At 40.1% G+C, this 18,030-nt stretch overlaps 1 protein-coding gene across 6 annotated transcripts in view; it reads right to left on the bottom strand.

Moving 5' to 3' along the window:
• Positions 1–6,911, bottom strand: part of PUM2 (pumilio RNA binding family member 2) — a 61,004-nt gene extending 54,093 nt beyond the window's left edge. For all 6 annotated transcript variants that reach the window (XM_054383707.1, XM_054383709.1, XM_054383711.1 and 3 more), the window contains exon 1: positions 6,881–6,911. The gene's annotated coding sequence lies outside the window, so the exon portion shown is untranslated. The remainder of the gene's footprint in view (positions 1–6,880) is intronic.
• Between the last annotated feature and the right edge of the window lie 11,119 nt (positions 6,912–18,030).

Below are 18,030 nucleotides of genomic sequence, written 5' to 3'. Positions count from 1 at the left end.
GCATCCTCCACTCAAATTACCAGAAAACATACATGACATTCATGACATTGACCTGCTGGAGGAATGCAGAAATATTTTGATTGACTTAACTGAATTAAAACAAAGCTGCTGATTAAGATGTGGCTCTGCTTCCCACCGGGGATGGAAAGCCGGTGGCAGAAGGGAGATACAACTGTAACTTAGCATTTACTTAGCTGTGAATAATTCTATCCATACAATGCATCAGCCTTGGGAAATGCTAGTGAAAATTTGCACCAGTGGTTGTTTAACAGACTGAACACTGGCAAGGAAAACCCCAACATTTTCATATTCAGAAAGTGTGTTCAAGTGGACAAATAGAGTATTACAGGATTTTATGGAACTTCTTTACATTTTCTGTTCAAGTATAATACAGAATGTGATACAGCACAAAGCAGGATGCCATGGAAAACAAATATTTTTTTTTTTTTTGCTATGCAGATCAATGTAATAGGAAGAAAAGCCACACAAAACAGTAAAAACAGTGGGTGGGGTGGGGTAAGACTAAGGCATGAGAAAAAACAGATGCATAAAAAAAAAATCCCAAAAGACACAACAGATATTCCCACGTTTCAGGTCAGCAAATTTAATTTACTCACATTTGATACTATATTTACTACATTTTTTGCACACATTCCTTAAGTCCTTGAGAAGGTCCAAAAAGTCCCTCGTGGATTAAAGTGTGGCACACTGCAAGAGTCCCGGGAAAAAGAAAAAAAAAATCCATTCCTTTGAAATTCAGAATGAAGTTTTAAAAAGAAAAATTAGGAAGCTGTATCAATTAAACACTTTGGAAAAGCTTAAAACAGGAATTTTTTTCTTTTCTCCTAGGGTATTATCTGCAAAAGGAAAAAGTTTTCATCTGTGCTTAACTCTACTACTCCTATTTTACTTGAACAAATAACAAGTAAGATGATGTGTTAAATTTATACTACTTCCTCATAAAGCCTACCAGAAACTAGTCTTTTCTCAAACTAAACCAACTGTTCTGCATAAATTCAAATCTAATGATTTGATGGAATCCTGATAAAAAAATAGATATTCACTGAAATCTGAAACATTTGTCTAAGTTAAAGGAACGGTTCAAACTGAACATTCAAAATTATTTTATATTTATAATTGCTTTAAGAAAATTAAGTGGAAGTTTTATAATTTAGGTTACTACAGATTTTGAAAAAAATAGCTTAACTCACTCATCTTTTTCATAAAGATGTGAATTCAACACAAGACACAAAAATCATTTCAATGAAAAAGAGATAAACTACCTACCAAATGATCTATATGAACATAATCATGTGGACCAGCAATGTTTGCTGGAGTAGCCACTCAACTGCCCTCTAGCCTGCCTCTGGAAGGAACACCCAACTGTGAGCAAACTGAGAGGTACTTGGACTTTGGAAGGACTTGTGAAGTTGCAAAGATGGCATGAGGAGTGTTTCCAGATGAATTTGGTCCTGATGTTGATCAAGGTACTGTTCCAGCTAGGGTAACTCCTATTCCAACACCACTGGCTTCCTGACCAATGTTAACATAGGTCATTCCTCTGGTCTTCGACAACGCCACTTCATTAATGCCTAGGACATGTGGAATGCTCATTCCACATAGCAACCTAAAAAAATTAAGTCTTGATAAGATAAAAGGCTTTCCCACATCTCTTAAATCTGCAGCTCCTATAATTTGGATTTTTTAAGTCCAAGCTATAGAAGAACAATATTCATTGTCAAAATGTTGATTGATTGCAGCTTTAAAATTTAAACATCATTACCAAGCTAGCCCTTTAAGACAAACAAATAACAAACTGCAGATTTATTTTTTTTTACAAGGCAATATATGGTAGAGTTTCATAGATTCTAAATGTTTGCCCACATATTTCCCTGGGGGAGGAAAAAAAACACTAAAAAAAAGGTGATTTTAATCATAACAGGAATAGTTTCTTTTACATCATCACTCAGCATGATGCGTAAAACCACTAATTCTGTTACACACTATGTCAGATTTTATATATTTCATAGAATCATAGAAAGTAGCAGAGAAAACTAAGTCCTCTGTCTGAACTACATATCATTCTTATACAGCAGCCTCAGTTTTTCTTTCAAATCTGTTAAGCTATGCAAAGTTCCAACATAGCAACTGACATCAAGCTTCTCTAACCCACGTGACAGTACATTTTGGGGTTTTCACAAAATAAAGACTTCAGGCTTGGATTAATATGAAGTTTGCCAACTCATTCTTGAAACATTTAAGTCTTGGCTTGAAACAAGTAGAAACAACAACAGTGAAATTCTCTCTCTCATACTGACAAAATCTTTTGCAGGAAAAAATACCTGTCCCTCCATACACACTTTATCTCCACACATTCTTAATCTACTATAACTGATGTACTATCAGTTATATTATGCAAATATATTATCAGATTGTTATGAAAATATACATATATAAACCCCCAAATACTACCTGCAATCTTAACTAAGTACTGAGTAAAAAACCCCAAGTATTTAATTTTTAAGTAAAAAAATGTCTCTTTTCACTCTAAACAAAAGTGTTAGGTCCAAATTATAAAAACTGACAGATATAGAAAGATATTCAATCAGAACAGAACACTTAGGTCTGAAGATGTAGAAAAACCCAAAACCCACAGTTATCTAATCCCTCTACACAATTTCATTTTCTTCATCTAGTATTACCAATTATTGAATGTCCAACCTTAGATAGCTATATGGTAGGAGGATTTTTTTATAACCTTGAGCAGTCTTGGGTTTATGACTAACATCTAAAAGTTACTTTGTCTTATTAGTAGTGTTACAGTAGATACTTGCTTTTTGTCAAAAATACCCTACTAACATCCGTTCTGCAACTTCTTCAGACTAGGTGACTGACATTGTAGCATGCCCAGAACTCAAGTTTAAGCAACATGTAACATAATAGCAATAACAGTAAGATACTTGAAAAATGTGTCCAAACAGACTTGCTACTGTTAGCTCAACTACACAAAGTCACCTCCAGGAAATCTAGCTTTGTATTCAGCTAGTGTGTATCAGTAAACACATGTAAAAACTTAGGGAACTAAACACACCAGCCCAGATTTTAAAAATTAACACTGAAGAGATTTGTGAACAAATTCTGTATGAAACTTCAGACCAGCCACACGAAGAGAAAAAAAAAAAAGTATACGACTAGACCTATGATCTGTAACTGAGAGTTCTGCCAACACCTCAGTAGCATGGATTAAGCAAGAGATAACCTTGGAATTGTATGAAAAATTAAAACTGAAAATAATTTACATCACAAAATGTACACCACATTACTTAGCCCAATGCACACAATACATGATGCAAACACTTCCCTGTGGAAAGGTTGCAGATGGGATAATATTTAGCACAGCCAGTGGAGGGCAGAGGATCATATCACCACTCTGAAGTTTAGTGGAAATAGATACATATACAGAGTAGCTAGGAAAAAAAGTCAAGTGTGTATAATTACTGGGATACATTTGCTACATATCAGAATTTGACATTTCTTTCTCAATTCCTAAGATAGTAGACATATTTCTTCTACATTCCTACAACTGTTCTTAAAAAGCCATGTTTAGGGGGAAAAAAAATTAAAAAAAATCTGTTGCCCAATAATGAAATATAATCTTTAAAGATATTACTAGAGATGACATCTGGTCTTTATTTGTAAGCTAAACATTTCACATACCAGCTTGAAAATGCTCTTGCCTACTATTCTAAAAGCTACAGCAGGTATTCTGAGTGGGATTCAAACTAAATCTTGCTATAAAGTTTTGGCATGCAAGCTGTTACTATAAAATAAATTTCATAATTCCATGCAACTCGTTTGAAACTATACCCAAGTAACTTCAACTGAGTAAGTTTACATGTTCACTTAAAACTCTTTTCCACTGTATGACTCCAACATAACTGGTCATTTATCGTTATAAAGGCAGAAAGCAAGCTTTTAAAGGAATGATTTCTAGTCCCACTTCTGAGACAAGAGCTGCGGCACTGGCTTTGTGACAACACTGGAAAGGCTGCATTGTGTGCAATAATCAAGACAAGAGCTATATTATGGGTGGGGAAAACTCACATTAAACGAAGTAAGCATTGTCAACTACATTTACTGGAAAGAAAGAAGATTGATAACTCTCTCACCTATACATATAAAACACACACTGAGAAGTACTTACAAAGCATGTCTACTCTACAATTTTACGTTGTTTCCTTTGTAGGATTTCTATTAGAAACTTTAGAAAGTACAATGTACTAACACTTGTTTCAAGGGAGATGAACTTCAAAGAATTCAAAGTTCAAGAGAATTTTGGTTTCCTTTTACTGCAAATGGACTGAATGTTTTAATAATTTCACATTGAAAAAGAAGCACAAAGTCACAGAAGCAGGAATTCAAACCATCTACTGGATTAGTTGTCTCTGTGTATCAAAACTTGGTCTAATCATTTGGAGAGTATAGAAAACACTGTACAAAGGGAAAAAAAAGATAAAAGTTATCAAGGTGAATGCTTTTAGAAAAAAATGTGATTATTCAATGCACACACACGTCATTAAATGAAGGTGGTGGGGCAAATATCTAAAACTGAACTAGAAAATGCTGTTGAAATCAGATCTGGTTCGCAGACACTGGACAAGATGATGTCTTTTTAACATACTTGCCCCAAACATCTGCAATACCTGGCCAAATGAGAATACTGCAGAGAAACACTTGAAAACATAAATCTTGAGGAAAACATGTACATAAAACTTTTAACATGCACCTACATAAGACTAAATATATACTGTCATAATAACAGGGATCTTCTCATCAAAAGACAAGCGAGTCCAACTTTTTCAGCCAGCTGCTTCATGAACTAATAGCTCAATCAAGACACCAGGTAAGATTATAATTACCTCAGCATTGTACCAATATCCCCAACATCAAAGAAAAACATTAAGTACTATATAATGATGCTATAGAAGGACCACTCTCTATGAAAACAAAAAAATTAATAATGACTTTCCCTACATGCAATATTTATTTAATGAAGTGAAGAATCTTCACTTTCAAGCAGTTTCACACAGGCATTTGCCTATTAACCATTCTGCTGGGAAAAAAAAAAAATCCAGATTTTAACTCTGAACACTTCAGAAAACTTGTTAGGTCATTTAGTGTCATTTCTATGCATATAACCCAAACTACACTGATAGTTTTATGATAATTTTATAATTTCCGTTTTTATTCGAGTTTCCTTCTCCCACCTACCTAACATATTTATATTCACACTGGCACAAATTAAATTGTAGACCATGGAAAGGTAGACAGTAAGTAATTCTCTCAGCTTCTCAACACAACTGCAGCTGCTATTAACATTTGTTTTTAAAGCTAGACATGACTAAATATAACAAAAGACTATGTTTCATATGTAAAAAATGGTAACATGGGATAGTAATTTTATTTCAAATTCATTCATATCCCACATACCTGAAGAGCTATACCATCAACTTCAAGGTAACTAAAAAGATCTGAACTCTCAGTTGAGATGCAATAAAGACTCCAGTAAAAGAGAAATTAAAATAAATTTGAAAGTATTTTGTTAACATGTAGCATATATGTGACAAACAATTAAGTGACGTTTTACTGATTCTCATTTGCAATGACCTATATAGCTCATACACGCCTACATCACTCAGAAAAATCAGCTGATATAACCTCTTTATCACATTACATATGAAACTTGCTACACATTTTGGTGTTAAGTAATCTTGCTTAAAACAGCAAATCGGAAAAAAAGAGAGCATCTCCAGTATATTCATTTTCTCTCAAGGAATGAGAGTATGAGGTTATGAAATACAGGAAAACAATGCCAAAAAAATAAAATAAAAAAAAAAAAATTAAAAACCATTTATCTTTGCAAAATGACTGCCAAGGAGATTAAAACCCAAACTGTTAGTTGTAAGCACGATCCACGCAGGGCAGCTGGCATTTTTCTCAACTTTTGTTATTGTAGTCTGTGCAGACACGTTTGAAGAAAAATTAAAACCTAACACTTCATTGTTTAGTATTAACTACCAAAAGCATTTGGCCTTCTTGCTCCACCAGAAAACGGTACTAAGAAGTACAGTACTAAAATATATATATAAAAAATATAATTTCTCACGTTTTCGATACATTTAAACAAAGACCATTTTATCCAAATTCTGTACGCACGCAATTGTCCGTGGCGTAGCCGAAACGACGGCCCCATGTCTCACGGTTCCTCCAGCGCCCCACAGCACTTCGTACCGAAACCTATTGTAACAGCCGGCGCCGTGTGTCCGCCTCCCCGGGCCTGCCCCAAACTCCCGTCACCCTCACGCGTTGTACGCGCCCCAGTACCCTCTTCCTACTTGAACCCTCGACCGCGTCCGAGGGCTCTGTCCGTCCCCGTTCCTACCTCGGACTTCTCTTAGGCAACAACTTCGCTTCCTAAACCCCACTGAGATGCAAACTGCTCCCCATGCCCCCGTTCCCCTCGGCTCGCCTAGAACACAATGCTGCCCCCCACCCGCAGCACTGCCACCGCCCGTCCCCCTCACACCACCGCCGCCTTCCCTCACGGCGCTCCCTCCCCACCTCGGCGCCGCTCCCCGGTGAGCCGGGAGGACACAAAGGCGGCGAGGCGCGGGCGGCCGCCGAGCAGGCCCCGTGCCGCCCGGTGACCTGCCACAACATGGCCCCCTCCCGCCCTCCTCCTCCCCTCCCTCTTTCCTCCCCTCCCTCGGCGCGCAGCCGAAGCCCGAGACAAAAGGGGGCTGGAGGAAGGGGGGCCCTCCTGCCCGCTCCGCCCGCCCGCGGCCTAGTCAGCACGGCCCCGGCCCCAGCGAATACTCACGGGCTGGCTGGCGGCGCTGCTCGCTGCGATGGAGCCGGAGCGGGCCCTGGGACACCCCTGCCTGCCCGCTGGCCCGCCGCCCCTCTCCTTCCTCTTCCTCCTCCTCCTCCTCCTCCTCCCTCTTGGCGCCTCTCCTTCCTGCCTCCCCTCCCCCCCTTGGACCGCGAGGGGCTCACAACAACATGGCGGGAGGGCGAGCCCGGCGCGCACGGAGGGAGAGGGACAGCGAGAGCGCGGCTAACCTCCCCCCGCCGCCGCCGCTCGCCCCTGCCACCGCCACAGCGCATGCGCTTCCTAGCCCAGGAGAGAGGCAGAGAGCACGAGCGAAACGGCAACCCCCGGCCCCTTCCGCCGCGCATGCGCTACCAGCAGGCCGGTGCGTCCCCTCCCCTGCGTTCCTCCCGCCGTCCCTCAATGCTACCGTACCGGCGGGGCACACTGCGAATGAAACATCCCCTTCCCTTCCATCAAACAACTCGGGCAAAACACGGCTTTTGTTGGCTGTTGGGGTTTTGGGGGCTTTTGTTAGTGTGGGTTTTTTTTCCTCACTTTCATTTTTCGCTTTTGGGGAGAGGTGGCGGCCGGAGGCGGCGCCCACCCCTAGTGCCGGGGGTTAGGAGACAAAGGAGAAGGCGAGGCCCGTTTTGAGAGGTGCCCGATAGCTCCTGGGGACCTCGCAGGGCAGGATACCGTGTTTTTACAATAAACAGACTCATCGCCGTTGTTATTGATTAACTACTGTGCCGGTAGTTGCTGCGTGATGATTTTGGGAAAGAGTCAGTTATTTCCTGAGAGACAAAGAGAGGGAGAGCGAGTTAAATACAGGATGTCCCGTATAGCTGGGTGGCTGCTGTTGGTAAATACGGTATTTACTAGCTAGTAAACACTGCTAGTGATAGTTCAGTGTGAGTGTAAATTCTGCTTACTTAACAGCTCCTGAAAAAGACCTCTGCGTGTTAGTGACATTTTAAAACACGGATTTCACAAGAAAATCTGCTATTTTGCCTTTTCTAACCAGTTCTTAAGTCTGGCTGGGGAGTACCCCATTTCAGGAAACAGCATGCAGATGCCGTCCACAGATGAAACCTTCAGATGAAATCTGGTTATCAGTCCTGCAATGGCCATTCAGAATGGTGCCACTGGCCATGTTTCTGGAGGCAGAAAGGAGGCTCTGCCAGTGACTCGTTCTGGGTACAAGTAGGGTGAAAGCAGGCAAGTTAGGGTGCAGGAATACCATGTGTGCTGGTGCTATTGCTTGCTGGTGGCTGCAGTTGTGGGGTTGAAATGTCTGTGACTACCAACTGCATTCTTAAAAATAGACATGTCTCAAAGCAAAAACCTCTCACTGTTTTCAGTATTTATAGACATAATTAAAAACATGAAAGTTCCCAGCTCTTGATAAAGATAGAAACGTTTTCTCAAGAAATGAAAATTATTTCTTTGGTTTAGTACTAGTCATCTAAGTACCCAGATTCCTGCAGTCTGCTGCTGCTCGCATGGCTAATCCCTGTGATCTCCGGTGTCCTGCCTCACTGCCACCTTTGGGCTGTCTCCAGGGAGGCTGCAGGGATGAAAAGCCAATTCCTTTGCTTACTTGAGGAGAGAAAGCCTTCAGAGACTGTCTTAGGTCACAACCTCCAATTCAGCCCTTCCCTTCACACAAACTGGCTGGAACTGAAGAAAACCCTGGTATGCTCTTGGCATCCTGAACACTTCAAGCAGCTGGTCTGCATTATACCAGCTCTCCAGCTCAGACGTTTTTGGGATCCCTGTTTGTCCTGGGTTATTCTAAATTGGTGTCTGTATGAACCATTACATGTCCAGAAAGAACTTAACACGCATTTGATAAACATAAGCCTGAATGACATCTACATCAACCTGTTTCACAATATTGAAAAAAACACCCTCATTATGAAAGAGAAATGCCATCAGTTTGGGATTTGAGCTGAGAAATACAATTATTTTCTAAAGTGTTATTCTAAAACAAGAAAAACAAAAATCCACCACCACATGCCTCATAATTTAATAATGCTATTAAAGTTCAGGCTGAAATAGTGCAAGAAATGTCCTTCTCTCTTACCTTTGTCCTGAGTGGAAACTTTAGGAGTACACAATACTTTTGATAGTTTAACTTGGTGGCACTCCATTATAAAATGCTTTTCTTAGCTATTCCTATTTTTAAGGAGGTGCTAACAGCTGGCTGAGCTCTGCTTACACTCCAGCCATTTCAGATAAACTCCATTAACACAGTTATGGAGTATAAGAAAGATCTGTGACAGTACTTCAGCTTATATAATTTATCTTGCATCTGTTTCATCAACACCCTTCTACCTATTGCTATCATAGAATCATAGAATCATAGAATGGTCTGTGTTGGAAGGGACCTCCAAAGGTCATCTGGTCGAAACCCCTCTGCAGTAAGCAGGGGCATCCTCAGCTTAGATCAGGTTGCCCAGAGCCCTGTCAAGCCTCACTTTGATTATCTCCAGGGATGGGACCCCAACCACCTCCCTGGGCATCCTGTTCCAGTGTTCCACTATCCTCATGGTAAAGAACTTGTTCCTAAAAAGGATCCATCCAGCTGCAGTAGGTTCTTCTCATAGAGCTCTGAACAAGCAGCCCAGTGCCAAGTGGACTTTGTGTAGGATAATGCTGAACATCTGAAGTCATCTTTGCTCTTGTAATCTATAACATTTTCTTCTGTCTTACCCATACCTGAAGCTCCCCAGAGTTTCTTACATAGTACCAAGGAGACCAGCCTCAAGTAACAAGATATGTCTACAAGAGTAGACACATCATTTGAACACCAAAACGCAGCACAGCCGTATTAGCTTGGAGCTAATTAAGACCCCCTTTCTGACCCACCATTATAGCATGGAGACATACCTGGTACCCCCACTTCCACGTGGAGAACCCAAGCTTTATTCTGTGCCAGTCATCCCATCAGAGCAACAAGGCATAGCACAGTGAATGTACAGTGCCAGAGATATATTTGGGAAAGGAAATCCTAACTTGCTTTCTGAGCATAAACAAAACGGTTGAGCGCTGTAATACTGAAAAGTAGGTGTCAATGTTATGCATGTATTGCATAAAGTATTACATAAATAGTGACTGTAATCATACATATGTGGGCTTACCTTTAATTATATCTTCAGGTTTTACACACTTCTGAAGTACCTCTTTGGTTTCCAACGCATCTTTCTTCCTAGGCAGTTAGTCAAGCTTGGAGCAAAACAGACAAATTAATTGAGCTGAGGTAATGGTTTTTTAATGTTCTCCTTCTGAGCCTGCTCTCCTTTTTTTGCCATACAGAACCCCTGTCTTCAGCTAATCTCCTATCAGGGCCCAACAGCCGTTTGTGCATCCACACGCCCCAGTGCTGGATAGGGGCCCAAGGGTAAGCCTGTAGCTGAAAATGGAAAAGGCAGGGTGAGAAGAAAGAGCAACTCTTCATTTTTCTGCAGGAGCTGTTGGGGAGCAACCCACTGCTCCCTTGGCTATACCTTTCATGTTCTTGTAACACTAGGAGCAAAGAGCTTTGCAAGTGGGAAGCAGAGATTAGCTGTCCACATAGGAATAGTCAATTGCTTACATAGTATCAAGGGGACCAACCACAAGCAACAAGATATGTCCATGAGTGGACACATAATCTGAATAGCAAAATGCAGCACAGCCATGTTAACTCCAATGAGAATAATTAATTCCCATTTCCCTGGTACAGGAAAAGTAGGCACCAGACCACACCCCACAGCCTGGGGCTTTGCTTTGCCTGCTGGCTTGAGCTGGCTCCAGACAGAAATCCAGTTCGTCTGGAAACTTCTTCCCTCGTAATGCATCCTGTTAGTGGACTGCAAAACAGGAAGTTTGTGTGTGTACATAAGAGTCTTTCCACCCACTTCAGCTAAAGGCTAAGAATTAGAAGGCAACACCTGTAGCTTGATCAAATTTGCATGTGAGAGAACAGTACTACTTCACAGTGATTTTTGGACATCCTCATTATGCCATGAATTTATCAGCCGACTACATCACTGACAAGACCAATTGGGAAATGATGATTTGGGACCAGAGTCTTCCAAGCCTTTAAGTGCAATTCTTTTATGCAAACAATCTCAAATCAAAATTTACCAAATGGAATTAAAACCTGGTCCCCAGCCCCCACACATACTTCCCCTGTAAGACCAAGAAAAGATATGTAATACATTTCATCCTTCCTTTTATTCATATCTATTTATAACTTTAACCAAAGCATACATATGGGAGTAGTTACAATCTCAACACATCACTGTCTTACTGAGATGATTAGTTTTCCCATTGGTAACATTGTACAAGATGAATCATTAACCTCAAAATACTTATTTTTTACGAATTCATAAAGCACCGTTCAGAGATGTGAAAGACCGTCATAACCTATGTGATTTTTCCAGAAAAGCTTTTTTTTTTCCTTGCTATTTGGCAGAGTCAAAGTGAGATTGTATTTAAACAGTGTTAAAATTAATCTCTTGTCTTACCTTTTTGAGAAGCTAGGCAGTAACTGCCACAGAGACAGGCTGAGCCTCCTTGACCCTGACTAAGCTTATCCCAGGAGATCCACTTCACAGTGCTCTAAATATGTCCCAGAGTCAATTGTACAGCCTATACCTACACCACAAATAAAATGTTTTGGGCATGCAGGGACAAAGCCTGATCTCATACTGGACCTGGCTGCCTGCTGAAGCACATCCTACCCCAGTGTGGGGGAAGAGCAGTGGAAGAGCGATCTGCCCTACACGTGTTGACAAGTGTCAGTTCAATGCAGGACCAGCTTACCCAGCCCCACCCTGCACTCCATACTGTGACCCAGAGAAAGCAAACGGGCAGAGGCAGCCTACAAAATTTTCATGAGCTGCTGCATGCAATGTTACCCTGTTTTTCTTTCTGGTTGTTGTCCTCTGAGTGCTTCCTCTAGTGCCCTCGCTGTAGAGCTCTGCTATGCTATCAAAGTTGGATGTTCCCTCTTTTTTGCCCCAGCAATTAAGGAAAGAGGCAGGCACGCAAACAGCCCTTTGGTCTTTTGGGTTTCAGGATGAAAGTGCTTTTGTGGCAGCAGTGGGGCAAGTGGGGGAATTCAGTTGCCTTCTGTGGGCCTTAAATGTCACTTCTGGTCCAGGGTTTCATTAAACCATAGGCAATAGTTTTGGTGAAATCCTTCAAGACATTGAGTTTAGTATTTTCAGTTACTACAGCCCCTCTTCACCAAAGGAAAACTGGAATGATTTGGGCCAGTATTACTATGTGATGTCTGACAAGAATCATACAGTAGATATTTTTATTATAGAAAAATACTAACAGTGAATGTAAAGTTATACAATAAGATCTAAGCATTTGTTGTAAAGTTTGTTTAAAAATAATAAAATAATTTGGTATTACTGAAAGTATCTACTCATAAACATAGGAATGTCTTTCACTGATTAAACAGTTTCGGAGTTGAAAATATAGCCATGTTTTAATTCTGCTTTTAATCTTGCATGGTAGAAAGTTTTAATGAAAATATTTATTTGTATTCTGACAGCATTCATTTGATAATAGTCCTGCAAACCAGACTTCATACTGGACAAGATAATCTAATCTTGATTTAATAAATAAAGGAAAAACTAATTCCAAAATGTAAATGTAGTTCTTGAAGTACAACAAATGCAAAGAACTTGTTGAGGTTAATTTAAAGTACTGCTAAGAAAAGAAAAAGAAAACAGGTTGGGAATGCTCTGTGTATATATACATATACAGATATATATATAATGTGTATATATATAGATATAGATATAGTGTGTAGATAGATAGATAGATAGATAGATAGATATAGTGTGTATATATATCTATCCGAATAAAATCAGGAAATGTGGCTACAAAGATGAACAAAGAAAGAAATTTGTCTGATATTCCCTCAGTGGGTGAAATAAAATATAGCAATGGCATTTGATACGGTAATTGCCTGTCGTACCAAAGTGAGGAATCCTGGAGCTAGCATCCATCTGAGACTGTTGATTTTTGTAGTTTGTTGTTTGGTTTGGTTTCTAAGAAAACTGAAGTCACTGCTCCAGCAGTCTTGGGAATGAACCCTCATACAGATACTCTCCTGTGGCTCTCAATGGGTGGCAGGATCTTCCGTGGTGGAAGGATCTTCTGTGATTGTATTGGTTTCTAATGTTTGCAGTGTCTAGTGGTAAAAATGCAATCACTTGCTTCCTTAGCACCTGAATGCTATTCTGATCATATCAGAAGTAACATTATATTTTCTAGTTTTATTGTAAACATTTCTAATAATTATTTATTTCCAATAAAAATAAAATTTTTGTAAACTGAACTTTGTCACAACTCTCAACCTTTGCAAGTAGCAGTGGGATCAATACTCGTGAAAGCTGTCATTTTCTTTTCAGTTGTGGTTCTCATTTTGTACTATTCCACCACTGTTTTCTGTAACAGGTCTTTTATTTGAGCATGCACCCACCAATGCAACATATGAGTGGGACTGTTGCTGCCCTATGTCCAGGTCAGTAGAGCAGCCCAGAGAACATGCAGTACAACACCAGTAGATTCCTCTTGAATAGAGTAAGATAACTAAACAAAATATTCAGTATCTGATTGGCAACTTGTGAGATACCAAATACATTTTCATGCAGAACATGTGTAAAACAAAATCAAATCTTTCAAAGTTTAAAAGTTGCAGAACCAGAATGTGCTGAGCCCTTACTGAGCAAGACCAGGGAGCCTTGAATTCTCAGTCTCACCTCTGCAACTCTGCTTCAGGCTATCCGCAGACCCAGGGAGGAAGCACTAATCCAGTTGATGGTAAATTCTTGGTTTTGAGATTCCCTCTTAATCCCCTGGGCTCAGGTCTACTCTTGTAACATGACAGGGAAAAGCAGTTACTGTCCAAACTTAAACAAGCTCTGTTTTAGTGATGATCCTTTTTTGTGAAGCTCTCACACATGCCTTCCCACACCCCTGCTCCCTGTGCACATACCGCCCCTGCCGCCCCCTCCCAGCCTACTCCCAGTAGCCCAAGCTGGGTTTTTTGCTAGCTGCAGCTCTCATTTACAATTTTACAATCACAGCCAGTGTTCTTTGCTGCAAGGAATGCTGGAGGCACTGGTCCCTTGGGGGCAACCAATCACTGCTGGCCCCTGGGTGCACAGGAACTGACAGTGCCACAAGTGGAACTGGTGGGTCACAGAATCATGGAATAATAGGGGTTGGAAGGGACCTCTGGATCCAGGTCATCTCCAATGGGGTGAAGGCCTAAAGCTGCACAGTTTCAGGGCTCAGATGTGAGAAGAGCCAGAATGCACTGGAAAGATAGAAGCTTAGAGTCAGACTCTATAGGGCACCCACTCCCCAGGCAGATTCTTTGTCATGGCATAGTCCTGGCCTGCAGGTCAGCCTCATGCAGTTGCTTGCTCATTCCTCTGCAGTGGGTTGGGGGAGAGAATCAGAAGAGTGAGAGTGAAAGTGAGAAAAAAAAACATGGACTGAAATAAAGGCAATTTAATAGGTGCAGCAAAAGCCATACACAAAACCAAAGCAAACCAAGGAATTAATTCACAACTTCCCATCAGCATGCAGGTGTTCAGCCATCTCCAGGAAAGCAGGGCTCCATCATGTGTAATATTCACTTAGAAAGACAAATGCTGTAAGTCTGAACATCCCCCTGTTCCTCCTTTTCCCCCCAGCTTTATATGCTGATCATGATGTCACATGAAATGGAATATCCCTTTGGTCAGTTGAAGTCAGCTGTCTCAGCTGTGCCCCCTCCCAGCTTTGCCTGCGCTCACAGTTTACTCCCTGTGAGAAGCAGTCTTGACTCTATGTAAGCACTGCTCAGCAGTAACAAAAACATTCCTGCGTTATCAACACTTTTCAGCACAAATCCAAAACATAGCCCCACACCAGCTACTATGCAGAAAATTGACTCTCTCCCAGCCAAAACCAACACATACCTCTAATGAGTCTTCTTTTCTTCCTGTTTTCACACAGGGCACCTGGGGTGAATTTTCCCTCTGCCTCTCAATTTTTCTTCTAGGCTCAAGACTTATTTCAGAGCTGCACTTTCCTAGCCTTTATTTCTTCCCTGTTTTCAAGCAGGCATCTCTACTTATATCACGAATGTAGGCTCCAAATCTGTCTGCAATTGCAGTTCAAGTCCTGCATTTTTGGAGGCGAGGGTATTCAACTTCAATTTGTTGTTTTCCCTGTCCTCAAGTAGAGAAGGCCATCGAACCCACATCTGATGTCCTGGGTTAGTTCTCTAACCATTAGAACATCTCAGACAACTTCTTGATGTTGTTTTGTTTGGTAGTTTTTTTGTTTGCTTGTTTGGTTTGTTTCATTTTTGTTTGTTTGTAGTTTTGCTTGTTTGTGTGTTTTTAATAGGAATAAAAAAGTCTTGATCCTTGCACAATTTTGTAAGTAGAATATTGGTGTCTACTTTCAAAGAAAGTTATGGCAAATCTGGTCAGCTTTGGCTACTCCATCCTCAAATTGTGTGTAATTTTTAATCCTCATTCTGAGATTTGTAACTATTTCCCAAACATGAGGCAGGGAAGCCAGGCCCATAACTGTCTTCCAAAGACAACTCCTGGGACCCAAAATAAATATTGCAAAATATTTGCCCACATGTTTTGTCTAGTTCTTACCTCCGACATTGACCTTTACCTTAAATTAGTTTTCTTTAGTCCTTGGAGCTACTACCACTGATACAAAAATAGTCCTAAGGACATTAAGGAGAATTTGCATTCATAACTCGAATATAATCTATTTGTGTTGCCTTAATATTAAAGAACTAGTACCTATTGTAGGGTTTCTTTTTAATCAGCAATGCAAAATATCAAAGCCAAAAGCAGGCTGAGCCGCGTTTCGCTGGACAAGGCTGCCTTACTCTTCAGACACCAGCAGATGGCAACCACCCATTGCAACCCTTGTCAAAGGTAAAAGAAAAAAGAGAGTTGTTTAGTGGATTTATTATGTGACAGCCTGAAGAACAAAGCTCTACTACTCCCGTAAGGACAAAATAGTACTCTAATTTTTACGCCTGCTTATACTCATCCTTTGAAGGGAATCAGTGAGATGCCCTTTGACATACCCAGTTTTGACAAGTTCTAAATGGTGACAATATCTTTGACTGAAATGTCTTATGGCTGCTCCTTACTGCTAATATCAGTAAAAAAAAAAAAAAAAAAGAACAAGTCAAGAAAATCCAAAGCAATCAGACTATCTTAGCTTCCAGGGGAATAGCCTCAAGTTCTTATCATGATTAATTAGAGTCATTATTACTTTAGGTAGAAGCAGTTAGAACTGAGTAACAATGATCCTGGATTTGGAAACAAATCTCCCTTTAGGAACTGACTGCGACTACTGATTCACCAGTTAATTAACCCTGGCGATCTGAGTTGTCCTACAGATATTTTTTTGACATGATCAAATTTGAAGAAATTCTGATTGTTTCTACAACATTACATTAAAAGTTCCTCATTTCTAGGAGCAAGAACTGTAAAGGTTTGAAAATACCCTCTCAAGCCCTCCAACAACTTTGCATTTGCACTTTAGAAAAGAAGCTTCTCCATTAGGAGAGCACTTATGGAAGTATATTTGTAACCTTACTGGAAGTAACCTTAACTGGAAGTAACCTTAACTGCCTGCAATCAGATTAAGTTTTCTTTAAGATTAATCACGTCAAGAGAATACATTGTCAACTGGTTTTGGTATACATAATACATGTATGGATGCACACAGAAGTAGAGTGTTTACAGTGCAGAAGAAATCAGACCTTTAGGCTTCTGAAGGATTCCAGCATCACCTAACACTGTGATTAGGAATTTTAAAGACAGTACGCTACAAATAGCTAACCCAGCTAACAAGAAAAGCACTATAACTTAGCACAAGTGAAAAGAAATACTCTGCATTACTGGGATGCCTCCCTGCAAGTTCTCAAGTACTTTGCAAACCATTAACTTGAAATGCATTAAACTTGTGCCCTCACAGTACAAGGTGCACATGTTTAATCTCAAATCTCATGTCTCTGCCAGGAAGGCTTAAGAACCTACCTGATAAAGTAACAGTTTGCTTTTGTTAAGCTACAGCTTGATCAACTCTGAATTTTTGTAAATTACTTTGAAATTAGGAGGAATCCAGCTGGGATCAATTTCCTAGGGAGTATTATGAGTTGGTATTATCGACAGCTTCTAATATATCTTATACACCCCACCCCCCCAGAAAACAACACACCCCACAATCAAACCAAAACAACAAAACCCAAACCATTATCATTATATCTTCCATAGAATTATAACAGCTTTGGTGGAAGGGACCTTTAGAGGCCATCTAGTCCAACTCATCATTCATCTAATAATAAGATTTACACTATAAAAAACTTTTTGTTGTTAGTGAGATTTGAATTTTTTGTTTGTTTCCTTGAAGAAATTAAAGGCTTCTGACCAAATGCTAAAATTTGTGCAACCTCATTTGCTTTAGCATAAAAAATTATGTTACTGTTATAGGTAGGTTTGTTTATTTTTATGGGCCAACGGGTTTTGCAAAGATAACTCTTGGACTCTTGCATGTACCTGCAAAACCAGTGAGATGTTTTGTTTGGCTTTGTTTTGTTTTTAAAAGTAAAGAGAAATTAAAATTATTGAGAAGAGAATGAATTTTTAGACAAACAGTAAAAATACTTCTCTGTTTGTACGCATGATTTTTTTAGTTGAGGAGGAGAGATAGTTTTGAAGATTCAAGGTCTGCTGTTTCCATAAAGAGCTGAGGAAAGTATCACTCATGCTTCTGGGTAGCTATCACAACAGCAGTCTACAAAAGACTGCAGTAAGATTCCTTCTTTACAGCTGCAGACAGTAAAGTTTATTTAAAGTTCAAAGGAATCCACATGGAAATTCCCTTTTGCTCAGATTTATAGCAGAACCCTCTCCAAAATCAGAAATTTTAGGTGTTAGATATCTGTGTAGTGGTTATTGGTGTTTCCAAAAGCTTGTGATATGTTTATCTTGCCTTTGCATGATATGTGTAGGAAGAGCAGTGACAAAGTCCTCTGAAGATCATAGTCTGGTGAAATTGCATATGCCTCATGTACATTGTGAAAAAAGAACTGTAAAGCCTTTTTATTCTTC

The sequence above is a fragment of the Indicator indicator genome, chromosome 9, assembly GCF_027791375.1.
Source record: "Indicator indicator isolate 239-I01 chromosome 9, UM_Iind_1.1, whole genome shotgun sequence".
In the NCBI taxonomy this organism is placed as follows: domain Eukaryota; kingdom Metazoa; phylum Chordata; class Aves; order Piciformes; family Indicatoridae; genus Indicator; species Indicator indicator.
This window is presented reverse-complemented; position numbering and strand designations above follow the sequence as displayed.